This window comes from Eubalaena glacialis, chromosome 14 (genome assembly GCF_028564815.1).
Source record: "Eubalaena glacialis isolate mEubGla1 chromosome 14, mEubGla1.1.hap2.+ XY, whole genome shotgun sequence".
Classification (NCBI taxonomy): domain Eukaryota; kingdom Metazoa; phylum Chordata; class Mammalia; order Artiodactyla; family Balaenidae; genus Eubalaena; species Eubalaena glacialis.
The window spans coordinates 85,923,949-85,946,964 of NC_083729.1; the positions used below are offsets into that span (position 1 = coordinate 85,923,949).

General features: G+C 50.0%; 1 protein-coding gene across 7 annotated transcripts in view; it reads left to right on the top strand.

Moving 5' to 3' along the window:
* INPP4A (inositol polyphosphate-4-phosphatase type I A) overlaps window positions 1–23,016 on the top strand; it is a 127,290-nt gene that overhangs the window by 36,080 nt on the left and 68,194 nt on the right. The window contains exon 1 of one of the 7 annotated variants that reach the window (XM_061210691.1): window positions 13,458–13,512. The exons of the other annotated variants lie outside the window; for them this stretch is intronic. The gene's annotated coding sequence lies outside the window, so the exon portion shown is untranslated. Of the gene's footprint in view, window positions 1–13,457; window positions 13,513–23,016 lie in introns of those variants that run through there. 7 annotated transcript variants of the gene reach the window in all.

Consider the following 23,016-nt stretch of genomic DNA (forward strand, 5'->3'; position numbering starts at 1 on the left):
TTGTCTCCTCATAGTAACTGCAGCGTGGCTGGTTCCCCCATGAGAGCCAGAGGCCTCGCAATGGATGGATTCCTTCCTCTGCACAGCCTACATTTCTTAACCGAGGTGGGCTCGGGGGTCCCTTCCTCCTTGACCCATGATGTGCCATCCTCTCTACCTCCTGTCACTGCCCTCTGCCATCACTGCAGGTTACCCTGGTCTCCAGAGATGGCTGGGCACCAGCCTTTGACGTCCTGTCACTCCGTGTCTGCAGGGCATGTGGCGTCACCAAGCCCTTGGCCTTCAGCCTCCTCTCCCATGGTCGTTCCTGAAACTGCACCCTCCAGGAGATCCCAGCCTTCCGAACGCCCACCTTCCTCCTGTGTGTGCCCGTCCTTGGCTCCCACTTAGTCCCCGCCCGTCAGGCCCACGGGGGCTCCTTGTCCACTGGGCCTGCGGTACAGGGACAGCCAGGTCCCAGCCACTGCTCCCAGATCTGGGGGTCTGAGGTGTGACAGTTTTCCTGTGCCTTGGTGATGGGGGAGATGTGCATCTCCCCCTGTGAGAGACGGGGGAGTCTGTGAGACATTTGAGGCAGAGCCCTTCTGGCTGAATCTGGAGGGATGGAGGGAAGGGAATCCGCCCCAGCAGCCAGGTGGGAGGGGAGGCCCTAAACCGCCTCACATGGGCTCGTTTTTTCCAGTAATTAAAATTTTATGTACTTACTGTAAAGGGTTTAGAGAAACATGGTCCAGGTGATAAAAAAGAAAATCACGGTACACCATCTGCCAATGTTAACGTCTTAATACGTTGTCTTCTAATCTCTTCCATTTAGTGTGTGTGCGCTTCTGTGTATTTATATTGGTAGATCTTAGAGTTTTAGGTTTTCATTTGTCAAGTTGTTATAAACTCAGTAATTTCCATTTCAAGTGTCTGCGTGGTACCTCACCATATGAGGTGGTATCTCACCAAATGACTGAACTGTAATTTACTGTTTCCCTGACAGACATTTAGGCTGCTATTAGATCTTGCAGTTTATGGTGTAAGGTACGTTAGGGCACAGGTAACGAGCTGCAGTGAGCATCCTCTTAGCACACATCCTACCTACTCCCCCCTCCCCCCACCCCAGTGGCCGAGTAAACTCCAGCTGCTGCACATCTGTCTTGTGGATGGATGGCCAGGCCTAAACGGGTGTGACCTCATTCCACTCAGAGGTCTCGCCTTCCTGCTGACAGAGACCGTCCGGCCACTGCTAACCACAGGCTCCTAGTTGCTTTGCCCGTCAGTCTGTGCCTACTTAGGAGCTGAAGAAAATAGCCACATGTTATCTTGTTTGTAGGACATATTTTAGGTTAAATGTTTAAAAAATGTGTGTGAAGAGTTGATGCAGTCTTGAAAATATGATAGTCATGCCGCCCGGCAACAGCAGGAACTATGTTTGCAATTTAACATTCAAGAGAAAAAGTAGGATGCTATACGTTTGTACCTGCTGATCTCATCTATGTAAAATATGCAAATAAAAAAACTCTGACTTTAGTTAAGGTGTGATTATGGGTGGGGTTTCCCCTTTACTTTCCAAACTTGCCGCAGGGGAACCATGGTGATAATTTTTCAAGTGTCCGTGCTGTCTGTCCTTGGCTGACTACAGGGTCAGTTTCCTTGAAAACCCCCAGGGCGGTTCCTAAGGTGACTTGGCTGCCAGGCAGGTGGTGTGTGTCTGATTGTCCCCCTGCGCTTGGGGCCAGCCATCACTTTGGGGCCAGCCATCACTTCGGGACCACGGCTGTAGCTCTTCTGGTGATGGGAACCCAGCTGCGGGGTTCTTTGTTTTGTTGATTTCAGGGTATCAGCACCTTATTAATTTGAAAGTATTTTGCTTTTTAAGTGAGAAATTTGGAAGCTGTTTCATTTATCTTCCTTTGAATAGTTAATCCAGAGCTTTGTTGTTATAATAGAATACTCTTTTCCTGAGGTAAATCTGTAACTGAGAAAATAGAAATCTGTTGGAAACACCTTGTCTAAGGTACTACCACACGCTGATTGCTAACCACCTACGTGAAATATTTCTCTTCATAAAATTTTAAGTTCTATCGAAAGGGTTACTGCTTATTAAAACAAGGGGAAGGAGGCCTCTTGATGAGAAAGTTAAATTAGAAACAGTACTGTTGAGAGGTTTTGAATCTCAGCCTTCAGGGGAGGTTTGCTATAGTCCCACCCCGCGGACCACGGCAGCTTTCCAGAGTCCCTGGCAGGTGGTTCCTCTTCCCTCATTGCTCCCTACAATGGACGGCTCAATTTCTAGCCCTTTCTCTTTCCTTTCTGGGTATCTTCATGGGGTACCGTAATTGCATTGATGGGTTTATGTTGTTTCCTGAAGTCTCAGTAGTAAATTAGGCTGAGTTTAATGGAAATGCACACACATTGCGGGCGCTCTTACAAGATGGTCTAAGAATCAGACGTGTCCCTGTGATGTTTGTGAAGCAGCAGAGGTGCTGTGAACCCTCCTGGGGTCCTGAAAGTCTGGGAGGTGTGGCACATCTTCCTCGGTGTCCAGGCCGGTCTCTGTTCTCTTGTCTTCTCTCCTCCTTGCCTTGTCCTTGGTCATCTTCTGAAAGAGGAGACTCTTCCACTTCTCCTGCCTTTCTCATCAGACTGTGCATCCCTGCCCCCCAGCGCAGTGGTGCTCCCAAGGCCTACAACAGCGTGGGGACCATTGGAGCCACCAGCGAGCCGGAGGAGGGGAGACCGGCTGAGGGCAGGCAGGGCTCCCGGAGTTGCCCAGAGGCCCTGCAGTGTGGGTGGGCGAAGCAGGCCCAGATCACAGAGCTCTTAGATCACTGGGTTCCTGAGGATGAGTTACGTCAGAGGAATCTAGGAATAGAAGTCAGTTCTTAGAAGGCCGGGTTGTGTGAAGGCCAGGGCAGCTGCTTCTCTGGTGTCTGTTTGCTCTGCCTCTGATGGCCTCTGCCTGAAGGGCCTCCTCCTGTAAGGAGTCTGCACCAGTGATCTCAGCCAATGGCAGGAGGTGGGCAGGGGGAGCCTGGAAGCTGAGTCCTCTGGGGAGAGAAAGTATATGAAGTATAGCTTTCCATCTTTGCACTTAAAAAAAAAAAAAAAAAAAAAAGGAAAGGCTAATTGATTCAGAGCCAAGGTAATTTAAAAGAAATAAGCTTTAAAATTTTAGAATAGTTTGAGATTTACAAAAAGTTGCAAAGAGAGTAGAGAGTTCTTCTACACTCCCCCCTCACCCCCCACCCAGTTTCGCATATTGTTAACATCTTACCTTATCGTGGTACAGTGTGATACATCAGTCACAACTGATGAGCCAATACTGATACATTATTATTAACTAAAGTCCATACTTTATTTAGATTTCCCTAGTTTTTGTTTTTATTATTTTATTTTTTAACCAGATGTCCTTTTTCTGTCCTAGAATCCTATCCGGGTCACCCTATTATATTCAGTTGTCTTATTTCCTTCGGGTCCTCTTGGTTGGGAGACTTCCTCAGACTTTCTTTGTTTTTGATGACCTTGACAGTTTTAAGTAGTGATGTTCCGGTATTTGTAGAATGGCCTTCATTTTGGGTTTGTCTGATGTTTTTCTCATGATTGTACTGGGGTTATCGGTTTTGGGAGGAAGACCACGGAGATGAAGTGCATTCTGGTCACATCCTAGCAGGGTCCATACTGTCAACGTGACTTGATCACCTGGCTGAAGTGTTGTCTGTAAAGTTACACTCCCCACCTGCCCTAGAATGTTCTCTTTGGAAGGCAGTCACTATGTGCAACCCACAGGTATGGGGTGGGAGTTAGGCTCCACCCCTTTGAGGTGACAGGGTTATTTACATAAATTGTTTGGAATTCTTCTATGTGGGAGGTTTGTCTCTTCTCCATTTATTTATTTATAACAGAGTGGACTTTTGGATATTTATTTTCTACTTGGGGTTATAATTTAGTACTAGGTTATTTATTTATTTTGTTGCTCAAATTGTTCCAGCTTTGGCCATGGGAGCTCTATTGGTTGGCTACTGTGTCCCTTTGACGTACCCCCATTATTATGGGTTTTTTAATTGGTTTTTTTTTGAGCATGTCTTTTTTTTTGGCACTATGAGATGCCCCAGGCTCATCTTGTACATTTCCTGCCCCAGCCCTAGAATCTGCCATTTCTCCAACTACCCTCACCCCTTTTATTGGAGAACTGCATTAAAAACCAAGACCCTGGCACCGAGTGGTTAAAGTTACTGTAATTTCAGTGTCTGTGTACTCAACTGAGCAATGAAAGCAAAGCACATAAATAGCGATACCAGCAAGAAATAACTGAAAATCTCCATTACCAGCTCTGCCCCTTCTCGGGCTCCTCAGACACAGTTTTATGGTTGTAAACCTGATGTGCACCTCGTTCCGAGTCCTGTTTCTGGAATCGTCTCTGTAGTGGTGATGCCTTTATGCACACAGTCTTACCCGTTCATGGTGGAGATGCAGTAAGTAGGTCTTGGAATAAATAATTCCTGCGCCCTGAGTCCTGTAGTGGCTCTTGGTCAAAAGCAATAAATTGAAAAAAGAACCCGATGGAAGAGAAGTTTTAGACACACGATGAGCTGTGTAGACAGAAAGCACCGCTGAGCCCCTTAGAGAGAGAGGGGCTGCTTGAGGCTGGGGTCCGGGAAGACAACTAAGAGATGGGGTTGCAGCTGGTCCGGTAGGTGGGGTGGGTGGGATGGGCTGGGGTGTTGTGGGAGTTGCATTGTGGAGGCTACAAGTGCAGGGGGGCCAAGTGGAAGCCTTGCACCCCACCCTAAAGACTCTGGAGCCTCACCTTTAGGAGAGTGTGTGCATGTGCACGCGTGTGCGTGTGTAAGTGATGTCATCTCTGGCTCTCAGCCACACTGGGAGGCCAGATCAGAGCTTGTTGCCTTAGCCCCTTGTGGGGTGCCAGTGGAAACAGAGAAGAGGGTGATGAAAGCAGAAGTCTCAAAGGAAGAGGGGGCACAACCCAGTGACTGCCCAGCGGGGTTGATGGTTGGGAAGCCGTGTCGGGAATGTCTGAGCTCCTGAGAATGGGGGGCCCCAAAGGGAGAGGATGCAGGAGAAGCCAGTTCTGAAGGGGGACATGGGCTCAAGTTTCAGCAGGTGCCAGGAGTCCGGGGCTGGTGACTCATTGACTTAATAATGCTGGATTTGGCCTCAAGAGAGGCCTTACAGCCGAGGGGAGAGATCCGGGCATCATCTCCTGGATGGCTCGGTGGCTGAAAAAGTCAGGGTGCAGGAGGGTGAAGGCACACACCTAGGACGAGGCCCGGCCTGCAGCCTGTCCCTCTCCCTGCCGTTCTCCTGGCTGTTGGCAGAGGGAGGTGCCCCTCGTGCCGGATGACCGATGAGCATGGGGTTGCTGAAGCACCAAGTGGGAGCTGCCGTTACACACCATCTCCTGACACCATCAGTACTGGGTGCTTTAGGGTCTTTTTTTTTTTTTTAATGTTTATTTATTTGGCTGCATCGTGTCTTAGTTGCAGCACACGGGATCATCATTGTAGCATGTGTGGTCTTTCGTTGCAGCACGCGGGCTATTTGTTGCGGCGCGTGGGCTTCTCCCTAGTTGCGATGCACGGGCTTAGTTGCCCTGCGACATGTGGGATCTTAGTTCCCCGACCAGGGATTGAATCTGCGTTCCCTGCGTTGGAAGTGCAGATTCTTAACCACTGGGCCACCAGGGAAGTCCCGGTTTGGGGTCTTTTATCTTGGGGCTTCTGTGTTGCTTTGCTGGAACTCCTCTGACAGTCTCGTTCTGAGGGAGTTTAACCCCAGTGCTCTCTTCTTGGTGGAGTGAACCCTGCTCCTCTCCTTTCTGAGTCTGAGAGGCTGCTTGAGAATGTGCCCCCGCCCCTGCCCCTGCCCCCTGCCACGAACTACGGGTGTGACTTGTTTCCGGGAGGGAGATGGTGTGGAGGACTCTTTAACTATTTGGTCTGAGTTTTTGTCCTTGGAAGACGTGGTATCTTGTATAGGGTTTTTCCATCATCCCTGCATGCAACTACCCAATTCTGACCGCCATTTCCGCTCCTTCTGGTGGAATTAACATCTTTGTGAGATCCACGTGCCTGTGGAGTGATGTGGACAGTGTAGAAAGGCCCGGGGCGATGGAGCTTACCCAGAATTCCTGTGCCCCTGCGGGGGCTGTGGTGATGGAGAGAAGTGCTCCGGTTCTGGGTGTATCACTGGGACTTGTCGGGGGGCTGGGTGTGGGGGAGGGAGGGACTGAGAGAGGAAACGAGGAGGACGCCATGCTTTGGGCATGAACCACCTGGAGGATGCGGATGCTGAGATGGGGAAGGCTAGAGGTGGAGCAGGAGGGAAGTCGGGGCGGCGCGGACAGTCCCAGAGAGGTGAGGACGTCCTCTGAAAGGGCTGGGATATTCGGCTGGTTTCCTTTTTCTGACTGTGCTGCTTATCACACGGGAATCTCTAAAAAGAAGATGGTTTCAGAAACAGTACTTGGCTCTGGAGGATGGAGCCCATGTGGGATGAGGATGCCCACATGGGAGGGTCTGGGTCCATCCCGCAATGGTCTTCTCAGTTGGGCCGCACAGAGGTACCCCAGGTCCCTGGCCTGCAGTGTCACAGTTAAATACGGAGGAAGAACTTGCGTTTCGGGCCAGGGAGTTTGGCACTTCACTGGTTTAACATGAGGTGCTTCTGGAGGTATTTGTGGTCTGGTTCAGTCCCGACCCCTTTATTGCCCTCATGGGAATGCCTTCCTTCCTCTCATTCTGTTTGAAACTGGGATTCCACAGCTCCTTGCCCTAGAATCACCGTTAACCTGTGACACCAGTGCCTCCTAGTAGACGAGGTGGGAATCTAGGGCGCCCCACCTCCTGCCCCTGTCGGGGGCGACAGCAAGGTCGGGGGTGGAGAGGTTGTGCCTGCAGCAACCAAAGACCAAACACATCGAGGGGAAATATTTGGTCCTTTGGGTGTCAGAACATGCCATGGAGGGTTCGTTTTCCAAAATTATTATTTTATAGTACGTGGACTCCTTCTACTTAGAACAAAATAAAACACTTTCCAAAGAAGAGAAGCATTTTAATGCCAACTTCTTAATTTAAAAAAAATTATGGTGGGGAAAAATAAAATGAAGTTGCATTTCTTTATGGTGATGGAGAAAAAAAATCAAAGCCCAAACTGGGTCAGATAGACAATAGCAGTAACGATGAGTTCTGTCGGTATCTAATTGCAGCTGAGAAAACAAAACATCAAAAACAAATTGTATTTCCACAAGGGAGTGGGAGGTGAGCTTTGTGCATTCCACAGGATTTTCACACAGTGGGTAGTAATGGGTCAGAGCCTAGCTGTTTTTACACTTGGGGTAAGACCTCTGCTTTCGCAACTGATTCGGGAGGGTCTCGTGAGCCCCAGCTGCAGACCCAGTGCCAGGCGGGGCCTGGGCAACAGAAGGTAAACCAAAGTGCCTTGGAGCCCTAAGGCCTCACCCAGGGAATGCTCTCTTTTGAGTGTTCACGCAACACTCACGCATGATCTCATCTGGACGGTTTGGTGTGCAAGCACCTTGGCCAGGGAGAAGCAGCAAATTTCAGTCAACAAGAACACTGAAAGTTGCTTAACCTGATTGCAGGTGAAGAGAGCGAAGCCGGCATCACGAGTAGATGTAGCTGGAAAAGGAGCAGCAAGCCGGGTGCATTTCACATGGAAATAAGCCGCCCTGTACCCCCGATGGGAGGCACCTTTGTGCCCAGTCACAGACGTGCTGAGTGCTGTTCATACTCTTCCCCGCACTGCAGACTGGACGGTAGCCCCAGGGCTCCCAGGTCAGGGACAGGACTGGAGCTGGGGGATGGGTCTCTTGTTCAGAAGAGTCCTTAAAATCAAGGAAGAGTGTAATACGTTTTACAGCAGTTTTCTTCTAGTGTGGGTAGCTTTTAAAAAATTGCCCCCCACGTGATCTCTCACTGGCCAGAAGCAGCTGCCAAGGGTCCCCTCCTGGGACATCTCTCTCCTTGTGGGAAGGGGCAGGCCCTGTTGATAGGCTGTCCTGGGGGCCGGTACACTGTGTCCTTCCTCACTGTCTCCCATCATGCTCCTAGAACCTGTCCTGTCTTCAGCTGGCTGGGAGGAGATCTCAGAGGGGTGTGCGGGCAGGGAGCCGGATCCCTGTGATGCCAGGGGGCCTTCAGGGGTGACTCGTCTGGTGTGTTCATGGGGGTGAGCACCGTCAGGTTCCAGGGGAGGTTGAGGCAGGGGCTTCTCCGGAAAGGGTGCCTGTGGGGCCTGTATAGGAAGCATAACCCTTGGACCTTTGGCATCTGTTTAATGTCTGGAGGGACCTGTAGGGGAACCTAGCCCAGGAGGGCCCTGTCCAGAATAACATCAGTTTGCTAAGTAGCGACTTTGGGTACGTTTCGTACGTTATAGACGGGGAGTCTGGGGCTGGAGGGGGTCTAAAGTCCAGTCCAGTTCTCAGCTCCTGCCTGACAGAGCCAGCACTGGAGTCATCCTCCCTGCTTCCTCACCCCCATCACTGCTGTCAGGTGGAGATGCTTGGCTGGTGTCTTCACATTTCCCAGCCGCCTCCTTGATTTGGATTCTGAGAATGCTGTCTGCTTCCCTTAGAGAGTGGGCAACACTTGGTGACTTTCAAGAATGTGCTGGTAGCTCTTCTCTCTCCCATGCCTGGTTACCCCAGGCCAGTTGTTTTTTGGGGAGGGGTGAGCACCGCATTTCTTTTGCATGTGGATTGGAACCCTTTTGGCCTTCTCAGCTGAGTGGCCCAGAATGAAATGGTCTCCTTTTGTGTAGAGGGGGCTACTTGAGAGGGATTTATTTATGAGGGATGTGTGTGGCTTGTCCACTTACTCTGACCTGATGGTCTGATCTGTGATCACACACCTCTCATGCATGGTAGTGTTTCCTCACATTTTCAACTGACTTGCTAATCAGGATAAACATCTGGGTGACTTATTTTTAACAAAAATAATATATTTTTAAAGACATGGCTTACTGATATACAGTAGATTTTCTTGAATAGTTCCTGCTGGGGAGAGGTTTCCTTATAGTGTGTAGAACTCATATTTTGCTGGTTAATGCCAGCTTCCCTAACATGAAGTATTAGACAAAAAGGAACTTATGCATAATATTTTGCTGATTGTTAGAAATTAAGTATAAATTTTATTGGGATCCACTTCTGGAATGGTAGTATTAGGAGCTCCATAGACCTATTCCTCAGCAAAACAACAATAATTGGTGAAAGCTGTTTTTAAGAAAACAATCAATTAAAATATCCAGAAATGGTCCTAAGGGTATGCAGCAAATGAAGAAACATTTATTCAAGAAAATCTACTGTATATCAGTAACCACGTCAAGAGTCTGTGGCACTTGAGCTGTGGCCCACTCCTTCCTGCCCAGCTTAGTATGACAGAAGTTATCCCTCTGGCTGGGTGTGGCCAAGAACATGTGGCTCCCCCCAGTTTCCATCAAGGGCTACAGTATCTCCCTGGGGCAAGCTGCCAGCACTTCTCACTCCTCTCAAGCTCCCGTGTTGCAGAGGCGAAATTCTAGGAAAGTGTACCCAGCTTCTACTCATGGGGTGGAGGCTCTGCACCGAGCTGAAGATATTGGGGCCCCAGTTACCCTCTGTCATGCCAGTTTGCTCGTAGGGTGGAGGTCTAATTCCAGAAGAGTTAAGAAGGTCAAAGGCGGACCTCCCTGGCAGTCCAGTGGTTAAGACTCCCGCACTTCCACTGCAGGGGGCACAGGTTCGATCCCTGGTCAGGGAAGATCCTGCATGCCGTGTGGTGTGGCCAAAAAAAAAAAAAAAAAAAAAAAAGATCAAAGGCTACCCCCTCCACCCAGCACTCGGTTCATAATGTGGGGTGTCACTCCGAGAGAAATGAGCTACTGTCCTTGACCCCAACTCCAGAGCGGTGACTCAGAGACTTTGCCGAGGAGGAGAGGTTGGCCACGAGAACAGAAAACTCTGAGGCTCTCCCCAAAAGTACTGAATTTATTTATAACAGAGTATGGGGAAGTTCAGACCTAAGCATGCTGTCAAAAACAAGACAAGGAGATCTTGGCGGTAAGAAGCTAAAAAGAGGCTGGTAGCTCCATGAGAGCAACAGTTGAAACTTTAGGCTAGCGAAAACCAGAGAAAGAGACAGCTAAGAAGAGCCCTCCTGGGGTCAGAACAAACCTCAAACACTGATATCAACAATTGTTCCCTCAAAAAGGCCAGCATTTAATTGATCATGCTGCACAGCAGTTGATGCCCGAGGATATTGTCAAAAACAATAGAGCAATCAGCCAGCAATTCATGGAGCCTAACAGCTGGAAGTGATAACATCAGAGGCAGGCAGCTTTACAGAGAGATCAGGGAAAAGAAGAGAGCCCTGATAAAACCGTTGTCACCCCAGGGAGACTGTGCACACCCAAGGCAGTGTCCTCTGAGGAACAACATCAGAGGCGGCACACTGTGGGGAAAGTGGGGAGTCCTGAGGGGATAGACTTCACTAAACTAGTCCAGCTGATTCACTGAAAAAATAAGCAAACAGAAACAAGCCCTTGTGGGGAGAGGATCAGTATTTGAACTGCTACAATATATTACCTAAAAGGTCCAATGTTTAAGACAAAAGGATAACATGCAAAGAAACAGGTAAGTGTGATGGGATTCTTTTTTTTTTTTTTTTTTAAAGCATCAGAAACTGCCTGAGGGCCCAGATGTTGGATTTAACAGACAAAGACATTAAAGTAGCCATTGTAAATATATTCAAAGAACTAAAGGAAATCATGCTTAAAGAAGTAAAGAAAGGTCTGATGACAATGTTTGATCAATTAGAGAATACCAATTAAAAAAAAAGTATGAAACGAACTGAATGGAAATTCTGGAGTTGAAATGTAAAATAACTGGCATGAAGAATTCACTGGAAGACCAAAACAGTAGATGTTAACTAGAAGATAGAATAAGTAAACTTGAAGATAGAGTGATAGAGATTATGCAGTTCAAATGATGGGGGAAAAAAATGAAGAAAATGAACAGAACCTCAGGGAGATGTGGGACACCATTAAGCACACCGATGTACACATAATACAAGTACCACAGGAGAGGAGAGAGAGAAACAGAAAAAAATATTAGAAGAAATAATGTTGAAAACTTCCCAATGTGATGAAAAACAATCTCCACATCCAAGAAACATAATAAACTCTAAGTAGCATGAACACAAGTCCACACTGAGGCACATCATAGGAAAAAATGCTGAAAGACAAAGAGAAAATCTCGAAAGCAGTGAGAGGAAAATGACTCAGATTGTACCAAGAATCTCAGTAAGATTAACACTTCTCATTTGAAACAATGGAGACCAGAAGACAGAGGGATGGATGACATGTTCCAAGTCCTGAAAGAAAAAAAAAAAAATAAAGTCAGCCAAGGATCTTATATCCAGGAAAGCTGTCTCTCAAAAATGAAGGTAAAAATAAAGGTATTCTCAAATTGAAAAATAAGCCGTAAAACCCCCCAGAGAATTTGTGGTCAGTAGACCTGCCTTACAGAAAATATAAAGGAAGGTCTTTGGGCTGAAAGCAAGTGACCACAGGTGATTATTCAAATCCATATGAGAAGCCAAAGAATGCCAGTAAGAAGACAAAGAATGCCAGTAAAGCTTATTATATAATTACACGAGACAGTATAAATGCATATTTCTCCCCAATTTTATAAAATAATATGTATATAATTATGTTTTTGGGCCTAGGACATTTAGAAAAGTAATGTATTTGACAATAACAGCATAAAGGAGGCAAACGGGAGCAAAACTGTATCGGAATAAGGAAATTACACTGCATTAATGAGGTAGCCCAAATCCACAGGACAATAGGAAGAGAACCAGAAATGGTGAATAATAAGGTAGATGAAACAAACCCTGGAAATATATACTTGCTTTCCTTCTCTCACTTCTTAAAAAACACAAAAATTATATAAAGAAATAATTACTATATTTTGGGGTTTGTAATATATATAGATATAATAATTATAATAATTGAACAAAAGGAGGAAAAAGGAATAGAACTATATAGGAGCAATGTTTCCATATCTCACTGTAATTGTGTGGGTAAAGGAATTAAAGGTTACACTAGAAAATATTTACTTAATGCAAAGGAAAGGAGTAGATGAGGAAGAGAGGAACAAAAAAGGCGGAGACTTCTATGCCCTTGCCACCTTCAGATTGTTTTTATTATAAGGGTATAAACTAAATATTAGAGTTTGACTGTGTTTCTTTAATTCTACTACATGAAAAAAAATTTTATTAGCTTTTTTTTCTGGATAGAGCCCTCATCTGTCTCCCATTTATTCTGGGGCTTTTTGTCAAAGGTGTATTTTAAATGTATTCAGAGCATGTACACACCTGACCAGGAGGTTGTAAAGATAAAATAAGTGGCTGTGGCGTGAGGGAGGTGCTTGGACCTGGAGTTTACAACCTGGGGTTGGTGTGTCCTGGCTCTGCTACTGCTTTTGACCTTGAACTGGTCACTTGTCCATCTCTGACCCTGGCTTCGAATGTTAAAAGGTCACCTCGAGCACTCAGATGATGACTGGGAAGTATTTGACCACAGCTTCCCCCATCCCCCTTCCCAGAAGATGAGACATGGGGAGGGGAGAGAGGGGATTCAGGTCCTCTGCCTCAGTGTGAGAGCCGCACCCTTTGTAAGCAGAAAGGGGAAGGGGGGCTGCTTCACCACCTCTGCTCCTGGACCCCTTCCTGGCAGCACCCACCAGCTCAGCTGCTGGACTTGTGCGGTGTATTAGGTCAGAGGATGCCAGGTGCTGTCTGTTGTGTGAGGCATGTTGTTGTGGACTGAATTGTGTCTCTCCCACTCCCAGCCCGTACCAGATTCATATGTTGAAGTCGTAACCCTCAACGTGATTGTATTTGGAGATAGCATCTCTAAAGAGTTAATTAAGGTTAAATAGGTCATGAGTGTGGGCCCTAATTGAGTAGAACTGGTGTCCTTATAAGAAGAGGACAAGACACCAGGGAGGGGTGCCCAGAGAAAAGTCCACGTGAGGACGCAGGGAGAAGGTGGCCGTGTGCACGCCAAGGAGAGAGGCCTCAGGAGAACCCCAACCTGCCGGCACCTTGATCTTGGGCTTCCAGTCTCCAGAACTGTGAGAAAAGAGATCTCTGTTGGGTGAGCCCCCCAGCCTGTGGTGTTGTGTTATGGCAGCCCGAGCAGACGAATACCCAGCTGCTGTGGAATCTCAGTGTTCTTTGTTGATACCCACCAGCACTGCCCCACTGAGGAACTGGGAAAGCCATCCCACTCAAAATTAGAGACGTGCAAGATAATCACAAGTAAAAAGGCTGGTTTGCAGATTGTCTTCTCTCTGTCCTCCTTCAGATCTGCTTAATGACCAGCCTGGTGGCAGGAGCCGTCTGAGTGCCGGTGTCAGCCTGCCTGAGGGCTGTGGGTCTGGGGTGCACACTGATGCACCAGAGCAGGGTCGCCTGACAGCGGTTATCCCAGAAATGCCAGGTTTGCCTTGCATTTTGATCTCCTCCCTATTTTCCCCCCTAAAACCGTGGTGGTGGATAATCACACAGTATTTTTAGATCTGCTTTGCAGTTTCTCTGTGCAAACCTTTCCTCGGGTACATGGTTTAATCCTCTCATCCAGCCTTGTTTAAGGTCTACAGAGTGCTATATTTATTTGACTTTATTTGAACTTTCAGGGCTTTTCAGAATATTGTTCCAAGAAATCTAATGTTTATAGAACTCTAGAATTTAATGCCTTAAAAGGCTTAGCTACTGATACGAGTGTAGGTTTCCTTATGACTTATTTCCCTCCTTTTTTTTCTGGGCCATCTAGGGCAGGCTAGCTAAAAACTCCCTTGGAATTAGTGTCAGAAGGTCTTTTTTTTTTTAATTAATTTCATTTTTTAGAGCAGTTTTAGATTCATAGCAAAATGTAGCAGAAAGTATAGAGAGTTCCCATATATGCCCTGTCCCCACACAGAAAGTTGTTTGCTTGCACCGTTGTAACTTTTCAAGGACAGAAGGGACAGATTCTCCTTTTTAGAGAAGTAGTATATTTCTTGGCTAGATTGATGACCTTTAGTGATCAGGTGGAGGGTGAATGTCAGACCACCCATCTCTGTCTGCAGCTTGAATGAACTCGGGCCTGGCACCCAGCAGAGTCTCACCACGTCTACCATGAGCCCAAGGGAGCCCTAGGAGGTGTCATTGGCAGGCCCAGGTCTAATTCCTGGGGAAGCCTCCCCACTGCTCATAACCCAGGCTGTGTCATCCTCCAGAAAGAATGTGTCATTTAAAGATTTAAATCCTAACTCCTACATTTTCAGAGCATTTTTGCCTTTGTATCTCATTTGACTCTTAGCAAGACCTAGTGTCACTTAAATTTAACTGAGTAACTTGGGATCTACAAAGCCTTCACACACTTTCTTAGATTTGCAGCAAGTCTCTAAGGTTGGGGATGTCTCCCCAACTTGATGACAGAGGACATGGGCTCCGAGCAGAGCCTTCCCACAGTCAAACAGCTGGTCGGGGGTTGGGGATGGAGATGGGATGCCGTGCCCCGGGCCCCCTGTCTCCTGAAGGGGGCCTGTGTGCTGCTGGATGCAAGCCTTATATCTGAAGAGTTAAATTCATTTCTACATATACTTGAGTATTTAACTAGATCAAGATATTACGTGTAGCAAATTTAAGTTAAAACATTTATTTAAAGAAGAATCTCTGTGCATCAGTACAATGCAGTCATGGTAGAAGTCATGCCCTCCCGAGGGCCTGCTGTTCTGGAGGTGCTGTGAACCATGCTAGCTCTGCGAGGGGACCAGAATGGAGGCCGGAGTCCTGTTGTGTGGCCCAGCCTTGCTGGTCGTCCTCAGGATGGTGGGGAAGACGCCCCTCTTCTCTGCACTGTGATGTCCTCGCTGAGGCAGGGAGTAATGATTTCCCTGGGGCTGGGGCAGGCTTTGTGGTGAGGAGCAAATGACAGAGCAGAATATACACAGTTCATGCCATTTTGGGCAGCCCACCAGTGTAGGATAGTAGATTGGGGAGGAAGGGGTGGGGAGGACAGAGCCACACCCAGCAGGGGACACCCAAGTGCCCAGAGTTTGTGCTTTGCCTGAGATCTGATAGCTGAATGAAACACCTGAAGCAGACCAAGAGCACGACTCTGTGTCAGCTGTGTTTCGCTGAATCTCTCTGCTCTTGTTTGTGGTTGGGGAGCGTCGGATGCACTGCGCACTGCTCGGCGGAGGGGTGCGGGCCGAGCGGAGGGATCCAGGACTTTAGTTGGGTACACTGGTGCCTGCTCCCTTCTGGTTGAGTATTGGACAGATGTGTGTTCACACCTACCCGGTGGGTGTGCATCTGGCCCCTTCCCCAGCTGGTACTCATTGAAACCTGGTGATGGGGCTGCGTGATGGTCCTGGGGGTGTCGGGTGATGTCTGGGTGGGGCCGGCCCAGTCACCCAGAGGAGGAGGACATTCCACCGGGTGGAGACCTGCCTCCCTGGCTCTCCGTCAGTGACCTGCCTGCTCCCAAGGGGGCGGGGCCTGAGGTGGCTTGGAGGGTGTACCTGCTCCCTGCCAGCTTCTGGTTTTTTGTTTTTCTACAGATTTCTTCTAGTGGGAGGTGGGAGCAAATCTAAAAAACGAATTTTGAAGGCACATTTTCCCTGGTCTCTTTATTACCCAACTGCCAAGAACGTTTAAAAAAAAAAAAAAGGTGAAAGCACAAGTAGAGATTTTAATTAGTTTTCACCGTCACTGCTCTTGGTGATGGTAACTTCACATAAGATACGTGACAGGGAGACACTTTATGGGGGCCTTTGTTCTCAGTATGTTCTCCACACTGTAGAACTCAACTGTGAATTTCAGAGAAAAAGAAATAACCCTAAAAAGGTTTATCTTGACACATAATTACACAGATGTCCTGACTCGTTAGCATTCTTTTTCTAAACAAAAAGCACAAGGAGCCTGGAATCTTTCTGGAACAAGGGGACCGTGAAAGAAAGGGAAGATGCTTCTGGCAGCTTCCTTGAGTGGTCTCATCCCACGTGGTTTACGGTGAGCTCTTGGGGGAGGGCCTCTCAAAGGCGAAAATGGCTCTCGTGTAAGGTGTTTGCTAATAGACCTGAAATTGCTTGGCCTCTTCAGTTACTAAGTGGTTTTTAGTTCCTTTCCTGGTTGTTGCCTTGTTGGGTTTCACTTCTGATTTGTAGAATTGAATAGCGCTTCCTTCAGCGCTAGTGAGCATGTGCCGACGTCAGTCGTCTTGATGACAAAACGCCCTTTGAACCCCCTGGAGACCTGTCAGGACAAGAGAGCTGTCCTTTACATGTTGGTCATAGATGTTGCCTGTCTGTTCAGGGGCAGGTGCCCCCTTGGCCCAGCCTTACGAGGCCTGAGATGGTTTGTACCAAGTGAGCAAGAGGTTTGTTTTCAAAAGCCCAAGACGAGGGTTCCAGAGAGCACAGGAGTTGCCTGCTAGCTGGAGCCCAGCACTGTGGTCTGGGGTCAGTGGCTCCCCAGAACTGACCCTGTCCTGGCCCTCCAGCCTGTCCTCTGTGTCCCCTGCAGCACCAGGCTTCCCCGTTCCCTGAACTCACTGTCCCTGAGCGAGCCTGGACTTTTGAAGGCAGCTCCGTCCACGCTGCATCTGGACAATCACTGACTAAATTTAAGGGTTCTTCCTCACCTTCCCCACAGCCCAGGGCGTGCGTTTCCCTTTTGTCTGGGCGTTGTCTTGCCTGAATGTCTTACTTCATCGGTAACACTGGTGGGTCCTTGCAGGCAGGGACCCTCCTGACTCGCCGTGTGTCCCCCCAGAGTACCTGGCCCGCCACCTGTTGAATGAACGAGCGAGCAGCTCTGGTTCCCGGTTGCAGGCTCCCGTGAACACTCAGGGGGTCGCAGGCCCCCAGGCCAGGCTTGCCAGTGGAGGGCAGAAACACCCGCAGAGCTGCTGTCTGCCCCCTGCCCCTGGCCCGTCCCTGTTGGCCTGATGGTTGCTGGAGGTTGGCAGTGGTGCATGGCTGGTCTGCCGTTGAGTGTGAACTGGGCGCCAGCTGGCACCTCTCCCACCGCAGCTCGGGTGGGCGGCTCTGAGTGCTGCCCCGAGAAATGACTGGGCCTCCAGTCATTGCCTGCAGCTCTCTTTCTGAGTTGCTTTTCTTGGGTTCCCATCATCCCTGCCACCATCGGCTTTGCACTCAGAGCTGTGGCCAGGCTGCTGTGGGAGAGGCTCCCAGAAGGCCTCCCGCAAGGGTCCTCTTTGCTCTGGTCAGGAAGTCACTCCAGGCCACCCTTTGAGGGGCGGCCTGTGAAGGGCAAACACAACTGGTGGGGGAGCCGTGGAACCCTTCCCTCTGCGCCGTCCTCCCGCTCAGCTCTGGGAGGGAAGGATTGGGAGAGGCTGCCTGGGAGGGCAGCCCGAGGTCGGTGGAGGGTGGGATGCTGACTTCTCTGTTGGCCGTGCTCCCTCCTCCTGGCGCAGGGGCATGGGTGAAATGTGGGCCAGAAAGGGCTCCCTCCCGTGGGCCAGACCCACCTCCGGCCGCTTCCCCGTCTCGCTTCCATCACATCACAACTGCGCAGCCGAAGCCAGAGCCCCCTCTTTCCAGAGAGGTCACATGTGACACAGGACTGCCTGCCTTTTATTTTCCTACGAGAATACGGGGCACTGAAGTCCTCTCAGAGTCTCCTCTGTGTCTCCCACCCAACAGTGTTCCCTTTTAGCAGCTAGAGTGGCAGCGAATACACCACTTCACCAGAGATTGACGTGTCGTGAAGTTGGCAGAACGAGTGCCCTGCTTTATGTTCCACAGCACATAGACGATCGAGACATCTCTCCCTGATCTGGGTTTGTTGGTGCAGAAGCTAAACTCAGCCTGGTTGGGTGCTCCCCGCTGCGAGGCCTGGGGCAGGCCATCCCAGTGTCCTGGCTCACTGCCTTGTTCCAGAAATAACTTTGCCTTCCTGGCATTTCATTGATCTGCGGTTGTTGCTTAGCGTAAATAGCCCTTTAAGGAATTTTATTCCTGCTCAGAAAGTTTTATATTCTCTCGTGAATAGAAAGCCAACTTTGACACTTCTGGCTTAGAATACAAGCTTTCCTAGTGATTATAAAAATAAACTGAACCCACCCTCCTCCTGTCATCTGAAGCACGTGGAACTTTCCAGTTACCGTCGGGGCCGCTCTGGCGATGGCCGCGGTCTAGAAGGAAACATGGGTGACAGTGGCGTGGACTGGCCAGTGCCTCGTCGGGCCCACGCGCCATCCTGCACAAGGCGCTGGAGCGACGGGTCCAGCAGGAGCCGGACGGTGGCACCGGGCTGCCCGCGGGTTCCGCTGATTGGAAGCACCGGGTGGTGTGGTGCTAGCGCACAGACGCCAGAACTTGAGGGTGAGCCTGAGGCCTTCTTATGGGATGAGCCCTGGCAGCTGGATCCTCCTTTGTTTTCCCCAAGCTCCATTAGCATGGGGTTTGGAAAGTTAAAGTCCTGCGCTAATAACCTGTTTTCTAGTAAACAGAACCGAAGCTGGCGTCATGGCTGCTCGCTGACCAGCGCGTGGAGCTGCATCGGGCCAGGTCTGACTCACCCCTCTGGGGGCTGGTGTGGACGCCCAGCTTCCCTGCCAGGAGTGCACTTTGCCATCAGGTTTGCGAAAAAATACCGGCAGGTCTTTGGGACCGTAGTGTCTTCTGGGCGGGCTAACCCTGGCCAAGGCCTGTGTGTCCCCGCATCGGGCCCACTCCTTTTCCGTGTCCAGCCGCTGCCCGAGTGGGGAGCTGGTTCACTCTCCCTGCAGCGCGGCCCTGGACAGACCTGGAGGAGGACCTTTTGGAAGGAGGGGGAGGATGCGTGTGTTATCCTTGCATCGTGGCGTGTGCGCCACCAGTGTGAGCTGGGGACGGCGTGCCGGCTGTCTCCCCAGGCTCCTTGACATGTTCTTCACGTACTAAGCCAGGATATTCCACAGTGAATGAATCAAAGCTGTTGTGAACCGTACAGAGAAGGACATGATGAGGGAGCCACGGTAGTCACGCAAAGAGCAGAGGAACCCCTGCTAGTTGTGTTGACGTGTCGGCACCAGAAGGAGGTCTTGAGTGGCGACTTGCTGGTTTGGGGGTCAGTGTGTTTCCCATCCTACTTTCCCATTGAAATACAACGCGTCTGTACAATATTCTATAAGCCCCATCTCCACCATCAGAAATGCGGAACATTATATATATGTTTTTTTACTTCAGTATCAGTTGGTATTGTTGGCTAGGTTTTTTTTTTTTTAAACCCAGATTTATAGAATTGCCATTACATGATGCTATCTTTTTTTTTTTAATTTAATTTAATTTAATTTATTTATTTTTGTCTGTGTTGGGTCTTCGTTTCTGTGCGAGGGCTTTCTCTAGCTGTGGCAAGCGGGGGCCACTCTTCATCGCGGTGCGCGGGCCTTACACTATCGCGGCCTCCCTTGTTGCGGAGCACAGGCTCCAGACGTGCAGGCTCAGTAATTGTGGCTCACGGGCCCAGTTGCTCCGTGGCATGTGGGATCCTCCCAGACCAGGGCTCGAACCCGTGTCCCCTGCATTAGCAGGCAGATTCTCAACCACTGCGCCACCAGGGAAGCCCTGTTGGCTAGGTTTTGTCTGTTTATCCTGTTGACAAATTTTTGTGTTTTTTAAAAACTTATTTTGAAATATTTTGACAAAAATAGGTTATTTTTGTCAAGGAGCTTAATCTCAGCTTAGGAAAAGGGAAGCAAACATGAAATGATGCAAAAAAGAAGCTGTTCTCATCCTAAGGTTCTCTTTTGCCTTCTCTAGGAAGATCTGTTTCCTCTCTCGTGTCTGTGGTGCTGACTGTGAAAGCCGGACACGGGCTCAGGACTGAGGAACCAGAGCGGGCACTTGTAAAGCTTGTGGCTGGTGATGGAGAGAGAAATATTGTTTAGTGTGTCTTGAATCTGAAATATGTTCTTCCAGGAGGTCCTGAAAAGGGAGAGAGGGAAGAAAGTAATATTCCAATAAACATTATAAGATTAAAATGGTATTTGTGAAAGTGCTTAAAAATCGAGGACCTCTACGAGTGGACAAGATTGTGCCTTTTATTGATATGAGCATTTGTTTGTAGCTTGAATTACTGTGCCCAGCGCTCTGTGTTGCGTTTGGGAAAGAGACTGGACTAGTGAGACCCATCTTCCGGTCCTGACTTCCCTCCGCAGCTCACGACCTTAGAGAAGCCTCTTTAGCCCCGTCAGCCTGGGTCCTGTCTGTCAGACGCGGCCAAGCAGTGAGCGAGGTCACCTGGATGGGCGTTTTCTACCTGAGAAGGTTTTCTTTCCATGGGGACCAGGTGAGGCAGGTGAGCGGCCGGGGTGTGGGTGGAGGCGCCCTGGGCTGGTGGTTCGTGGTCTCCTCCTCTCTTGACCTTTTCATGTGTGTCGGAAACGTTACAAGAAACTTGATCCTTTACGTGAATCCGCAGCAGATACAAAGTCCAAGGGGAGCCTAACGCCGGAGTGATGGGTGGGAAAGACAAACGGCTGCCTCTTGATTTCATGTAAAAGAGCAAAACAACATGTTGCCGCGCCTTGGGGTGGCCCTGCCGTCCGGGATCCCTAGGTCCCCGCTCAGTACCTGGAGTGTCGCTGCGTCTCCACCCTTCTGCCTGGTTCAACAGCCCCCTTTCTGGGGAGCGGTAGCCGCAGGCTGCTGTTATTTTGACCAGCTAGCTGCTGGGTAGAGCTCAGTGGCTATTGCAGGCATTCCTGGCCTCAGGCCAGGCAAGGGGGGGAGTGGAAGGTGTGGCCCGAGAGAGCTTCGAGTCACTCAAGGTCATGGTTTCTGTACCGCAGCCCCGTCTGTCACGTTAAATTAAGGTAAACTTGAGTGCATTTGTGTCGGGCTTCTGTTTGTTGTTATTTTGTACATCTCTTTTAGTTTTAGTAGTTTAAGAGCTCCAAGAAAAGAGTTTATACCTAATTTATGTTTACGTTATCCATTTTAAATAATATAGAAAACAACGAATGCTGGGAGCTCTTTGACTTTCCGAAGTTCAAGAAGGACTTGCTATAGGGTCTCTCCATTCAGCTGCTAAAACCTGTGACTTGAGATGATTCTGTCCAGCCTCCCCCTCCCCCCTCTTTGTGGGAACTCTCCCCACCAAACTTAGCTGTCAGGGTGGCACCCATGCTACAGTGTGTCCCCTCCAGCCGGGGCGGGGGGGGGACCTGGCCCAAGCGAGGCCCTTGGGTCACCTTCCCCGGAAGAGAGCTGGGCTGGAGACTCGGGGAGGATCCGTGCGTTCAGCCTCTTCAGTGGCTCCGGCTGGAGAGTTTAAAGTGGGGCTCTCGGCCCTACTATGTGCACAGGGTCGTGGGCAGAGTGGGGAGATGACGTGGGCCAGCAGAGGGAGCCAAGAAGGGTCAGACGTGGGGTGCACAAGCCAGCTCAGCCATTTTCCTGCCTAGGTTTTGTAAGTCAGCTCAGAACCTTTATGACGACGGGCTTTTCTGTTTAAACTCACCTGAATCGGACTCTCCAACCCGCAGCACCAGGTCCTGTCTGTCAAGTATGGTTCTTTGGCCATGATAGGAGTGCCCAGAACCCGCCCCCACCGTGACAGCCCCGTCGCTGAACCCCCGAGGACTGGGGGGGGAGGGGCAGCAGGGGCAGCAGAGTAGAGGGCGTTGCTGCAGCTGGGGTGTGGGCCCCCGCCCTGGGAGGGCGCCCCCTTTCGGCACTGTGACCCTAAGGAGCCTTGAGCAGCTGTGCCCACACCCGCATTGGCCATTCCCTTCGCTGAAAGGACAGACCTGTCCCAAAAGGGAGGAGGGCAGAAACAGAGTCTGGGGCGGCTTCCGCCCTGGTGGCTGGAGGAGCTCAGGGCCCAGCCTCCAGGTGGCCAGCTCCGGGTAGGGGGAGGTAGAAACAGGCACCAGGCCAGGCCCTACAGCCTTGGATTTACGTGGAAATAGAGAAGAGAGAGAGTCTTAGGCAGTGAACGGGGCACACGCAGCGCAGCACTGGGGCTTAGAGCGCCCCCCAGCCCTGGGCATCCAGAGTTCTCTTCCAGCTTTGAGTGAGTGCCTGGGGGTGGGATCTCTGCGTCTGTGATGACACCTTCCTTCGTTGGCTGGTGGGGCCTTCATGGAGCCCCACCCGGACGTAAGCTGACTCACAGGTCACGGGGAAGCCCTTGTCCTGTCCCCTTTGGCTCTCGGTTCCCTGGGAGCTGCATGTCTTCATTGACAGTGGGAATCGGTAAATACTGGATGGTTTCCTCTGTCCTTTGCACACCTGTGTGGAAGTTTCTGTGGAATTGCTGAGAGGCCAACACGCAGACGAACTTTCAGTTAATTATGTGAGGGCTTCGAGTGGCCAAGTTGACAGAGGAGCACGACGTGAGGCTTGTCACAGCCGTGGGCCTTCTGGGATAGAGAAGAGTGCATTGTCCCCAGCACTGACGGGCGGCTCTCACAACCGACTGTGGCACTCAGGGTCTGCGTCATCTTTGTTCATGGTGTCCTGGGGAGCTTATGCGATGATCAGATGACAGATGAAGCCGGTGCGTGGGAGTGAGAGGAGTGACCTAAAGGACACTGAGTCGATCCATCCCAAGAAAGAGCCTTCAGAATTCCTGGTTCCAGCACCCGGGGCGCCTCTGCTGGAACGGGGGGGAACAGCACAGGGGAAGGTCTCAGAAGAGGTTTCACTAGCACCAGAATGGCCCTCAGAGGGCCCACCATTCATGTTTCCGCTACGTTTCTTGTGATGCGTTTCCTGAGCAAGTCTTGTTCATCTCTGTGTCCCTGAGACCTGGTCCACGAGAGACCTGAGATGGTCAGTTGATAGAGAAGAAAGCGCAGGAGGTGTAGAAGCCAGAGAGGGGAGGCACCTGTGGAAGGCAGCTGGAGGGTGGGTGCGGGGGGAGGGAGGCTTGTCGTGGCAGAGGGACCACAGATGCTGTTGGTGCCGCGTGCTTACCAGTAACACGTGTCTCCTCTCCCAGA